We start from the raw sequence: 5,306 nt of genomic DNA on the forward strand, positions 1-5,306 counted from the left end.
CATTCATAATTTTATCTCCTGTCCTCTCCTCAGCTGCCACACATTTCTCTCTCTCTCTCTCTCTCTCTCTCTCTCTCTCTCTCTCTCTCTCTCTCTCTCTCTCTCTCTCTCTAACTTTTCCTCTCTCTCACTTTTCCTCTCTCTAACGCTCAATGAACAGCTGCATGACAGAGTAGCCCCCATGCTGGGCAGCTGTAAGACAAATCTTGTAAGTGGAGCCAAGTGCTGATGCTTTGATGAGCAGCATTTATTACTAATGCACATTTAGACCAGATTGTCCTTGCACTTTATGCTCCGTTGTTTTTTGCTGGCTATCTTGGATTAGATTCACACACATGTCGATCATTTCGTTATTAATACACAGTGGGTTTTTATATATTTGGATTTGTGTATCTTTATGGGGGTTTTAAATTACTGTCTAACATTTTTTTTATAATTCTATTGTTCTAATATTTAATGTTATATTTTCTACACTGATTATCATAAAAAATGTGTTTCTGAAACTGTAATGACCATGGCCGGCCCTAACTGACTTTGTGCCCTGTTAAGATTTAACTGGTGGTCCTTGTATTGTAACCAACTCCAACAATCACATCACATATGGACTGAAAGACAACTGACATCCAGCTTTATGTTTTACAGGTTTCCTTTGTTTTAAGATAAAAGTGACCTCTAAAAAAACATTTTTAAAATGGTAATAACACTGATATTTAGCAGGAAAATAATTATACAATTTCAAAATGCATAATGTAATAGTAGTAGAACGTATTCAGTCATAACACAATAATTCTCACAGTGCAGACACTTTAAACAAAGCGTCAGTCATGTATTAAGTGATGACTGAAGAGGCAGAAGCAAAATGCTTTTTTAAGCCTAGCCTACATTTTCTATCTAATTAAGCTAACAGCTTCCAAAGTGTAAAGAAAATAATAAAAACAAAACAAAAACAAGTAAATCATGAACACTTAAAGTAAAGACTTAAAAACTGATTTGCAAACCATTATTTTTTAAAACAAAAGTGAATCACAAGCTTTAAATATATACTGGCATCATACCGCAATTTAATCCAAATTAAATTATATAAAACAATATTGTTTTTCCTATAAACTTCAAATTGTCTTCCCACTCATTTAGACTGGCTTAGGCTGCGTTAACTTATTTCATGTCTTTAAAAGTACTTCTTTACCTTCCTTTGTAGAGATAGTATTTTCATTTTTATATTTATTTAGAACTTTTGGATTTGTGTTTAGGTTTATATATATTATAGTCCTTACTGTCTTGTTGTGTCCTTACTGTCTTGTTGTACCCTTACTGTCTTGTTGTGTCCTTACTGTCTTGTTGTCTTGTTGTGTACTTACTGTTGTGTCCTTACTGTCTTGTTGTACCCTTACTGTCTTGTTGTGTCCTTACTGTCTTGTTGTCTTGTTGTGTACTTACTGTTGTGTCCTTACTGTCTTGTTGTACCCTTACTGTCTTGTTGTGTCCTTACTGTCTTGTTGTCTTGTTGTGTACTTACTGTTGTGTCCTTACTGTCTTGTGGTGTCCTTACTGTCTCGTGGTGTCCTTACTGTCTTGTTGTGTCCTTACTGTCTTGTTGTGTCCTTATTGTCTTGTTGTGTCCTTACTGTTTTGTTGTGTCCTTACAGTTTTTATCTTGTTGTGTACTTACTGTTATGTCCTTGCTGTCTTGTTGTGTCCTTACTGTCTTGTTGTGCCCTTACTCTCTTGTTGTGCCCTTACTGTCTTGTTGTTCCCTTACTGTCTTGTTGTGTCCTTACTGTTTTGTTGAGTCCTGACTGTCTTGTTGTGTCCTGTTGTATCCTTACTGTCTTGTTGTTTCTTGTTGTGTCCTTACTGTCTTGATGTTTTCTTGCTGTTTTGTTCTGTCTTGTTGTGTCCTTACTGTCTTGTTGCGTCTTTACTGTCTTGTTGTGTCCTTACTGTCTTGTTGTGTCCTTACTGTCTTGTTGTGTCCTTACAGTGTTGTTTCCTGTTGTGTCCTTACTGTCTTGTTGTGTCCTTACAGTCTTGTTGTCTTGTTGTTTCCTTACTGTCGTGTCCTTACTGTCTTGTTTTGTCCTTACTGCCTTGTTGTTTCCTTACTGTCTTGTTGTGTCCTTACAGTCTTGTTGTGTCCTTACTGTCTTGATGTTTTCTTGCTGTTTTTTTCTGTCTTGTTGTGTCCTTACTGTCTTGTTGTGTCTTTACTGTCTTGTTGTGTCCTTACTGTCTTGTTGCGTCTTTACTGTCTCGTTGTGTCCTTACTGTCTTGTTGTGTCCTTAGTGTCTTGTTTTGTCCTTACTGTCTTGTTGTTTTCTGTTTTGTCCTTACTGTTTTGTTGTGTCCTTGCTGTCTTGTTCTGTCTTGTTGTGTCCTTACTGCCTTGTTGTTTCCTTGCTGTCTTGTTGTGTTCTTACTGTCTTGTTGTGTCCTTACTATCTTGTTGTGTCCTTACTGTCTTGTTGTGTCCTTAATGTCTTGTTGTTTCCTGTTTTGTCCTTACTGTCTTGTTGTGTCCTTACAGTCTTGTTATATTGTTGTTTCCTTACTGTCGTGTCCTTACTGTCTTGTTGCGTCTGTACTGTCTCGTTATGTCCTTACTGTCTTGTTGTGTCCTTAGTGTCTTGTTTTGTCCTTACTGTCTTGTTGTTTTCTGTTTTGTCCTTACTGTTTTGTTGTGTCCTTGCTGTCTTGTTCTGTCTTGTTGTGTCCTTACTGTGTTGTTGCGTCTTTACTGTCTTGTTGTGTCCTTACAGTCTTGTTGTGTCCTTACTGTCTTGATGTTTTCTTGCTGTTTTGTTCTGTCTTGTTGTGTCCTTACTGTCTTATTGCGTCTTTACTGTCTTGTTGTGTCCTTACTGTCTTGTTGTGTCCTTACTGTCTTGTTGTGTCCTTACTGTCTTGATGTTTTCTTGCTGTTTTGTTCTGTCTTGTTGTGTCCTTACTGTCTTGTTGCGTCTTTACTGTCTCGTTGTGTCCTTACTGTCTTGTTGTGTCCTTAGTGTCTTATTGCGTCTTTACTGTCTCGTTGTGTCCTTACTGTCTTGTTGTGTCCTTCCTGTCTTGTTGTGTCCTTACTGTCTTGTTGCGTCTTTACTGTCTCGTTGTGTCCTTACTGTCTTGTTGTGTCCTTAGTGTCTTGTTTTGTCCTTACTGTCTTGTTGTTTCCTGTTTTGTCCTTACTGTTTTGTTGTGTCCTTACTGTCTTGTTCTGTCTTGTTGTGTCCTTACTGTCTTGTTGTGTCCTTACTGCCTTGTTGTTTCCTTGCTGTCTTGTTGTGTCCTTACTGTCTTGTTGTGTCCTTACTATCTTGTTGTGTCCTTACTGTCTTGTTGTGTCCTTACTGTCTTGTTGTGTCCTTACTGCCTTGTTGTTTCCTTGCTGTCTTGTTGTGTCCTTACTGTCTTGTTGTGTCCTTACTATCTTGTTGTGTCCTTACTGTCTTGTTGTTTCCTTGCTGTCTTGTTGTGTCCTTACTGTCTTGTTGTGTCCTTACTGTCTTGTTGTGTCCTTACTGTCTTGTTGTTCCCTTACTGTCTTGTTGTGTCCTTACTATCTTGTTGTGTCCTTACAGTCTTGTTGTGTCCTTACTGTCTTGTTGTTCCCTTACTGTCTTGTTGTGTCCTTACTGTCTTGTTGTGTCCTTACTGTCTTGTTGTGTCCTTACTATCTTGTTGTGTCCTTACAGTCTTGTTGTGTCCTGACTGTCTTGTTGTTCCCTTACTGTCTTGTTGTGTCCTTTCTGTCTTGTTGTGTCCTTACTGTCTTGTTGTGTCCTTACTGTCTTGTTGTGTCCTTACTGTCTTGTTGTGTCCTTACTATCTTGTTGTGTCCTTACAGTCTTGTTGTGTCCTTACTGTCTTGTTGTGTCCTTACTGTCTTGTTGTGTCCTTACTGTCTTGTTGTTCCCTTACTGTCTTGTTGTTCCCTTACTGTCTTGTTGTTCCCTTACTGTCTTGTTGTGTCCTTACTGTCTTGTTGTGTCCTTACTGTCTTGTTGTTCCCTTACTGTCTTGTTGTGTCCTTACTGTCTTGTTGTTCCCTTACTGTCTTGTTGTGCCCTTACTGTCTTGTTGTGTCCTTACTGTCTTGTTGTGTCCTTACAGTCTTGTTGTTCCCTTACTGTCTTGTTTATTCCCTTACTGTCTTGTTGTTCCCTTACTGTATTGTTGTGTCCTTACTGTCTTGTTGTGTCCTTACTGTCTTGTTGTGTCCTTACTGCCTTGTTGTTTCCTTGCTGTCTTGTTGTGTCCTTACTGTCTTGTTGTGTCCTTACTGTCTTGTTGTTCCCTTACTGTCTTGTTGTGTCCTTAGTGTCTTGTTGTGTCCTTACTGTCTTGTTGTTCCCTTACTGTCTTGTTGTGTCCTTACTGTCTTGTTGTTCCCTTACTGTCTTGTTGTGTCCTTACTGTCTTGTTGTTCCCTTACTGTCTTGTTGTGTCCTTACTGTCTTGTTGTGTCCTTACTGTCTTGTTGTGTCCTTACAGTCTTGTTGTGTCCTTACTGTCTTGTTGTGTCCTTACTGTCTTGTTGTGTCCTTACTGTCTTGTTGTTCCCTTACTGTCTTGTTGTGTCCTTACTGTCTTGTTGTGTCCTTACTGTCTTGTTGTGTCCTTACTGTCTTGTTGTGTCCTTACTGTCTTGTTGTGTCCTTACTATCTTGTTGTGTCCTTACAGTCTTGTTGTGTCCTTACTGTCTTGTTGTGTCCTTACTGTCTTGTTGTTCCCTTACTGTCTTGTTGTGTCCTTACTGTCTTGTTGTGTCCTTACTGTCTTGTTGTTCCCTTCCTGTCTTGTTTATTCCCTTACTGTCTTGTTGTTCCCTTACTGTATTGTTGTGTCCTTACTGTCTTGTTGTGTCCTTACTGTCTTGTTGTTCCCTTACTGTCTTGTTGTGTCCTTACTGCCTTGTTGTGTCCTTACTGTCTTGTTGTTTCCTTACTGTCTTGTTGTGTCCTTACTGTCTTGTTGTTCCCTTACTGTCTTGTTGTGTCCTTACTGTCTTGTTGTGTCCTTACTGTCTTGTTGTTCCCTTACTGTCTTGTTGAGTCCTTACTGTCTTGATGTTTCCTTGCTGTCTTGTTGTTCCCTTACTGTCTTGTTGTGTCCTTACTGTCTTGTTGTGTCCTTACTGTCTTGATGTTTCCTTACTGTCTTGTTGTTCCCTTACTGTCTTGTTGTGTCCTTACTGTCTTGTTGTGTCCTTACTGTCTTGTTGTTAAGTACCAGTGTTCCATTCACCACGTCAAATTCCGTGTGTGTGCGAACTCACTTAGCAATTAAGCTTTCTTGAATCTTAAACCT

Source organism: Notolabrus celidotus, chromosome 8 (assembly GCF_009762535.1).
Source record: "Notolabrus celidotus isolate fNotCel1 chromosome 8, fNotCel1.pri, whole genome shotgun sequence".
NCBI classification, from domain to species: Eukaryota; Metazoa; Chordata; class Actinopteri; order Labriformes; family Labridae; genus Notolabrus; species Notolabrus celidotus.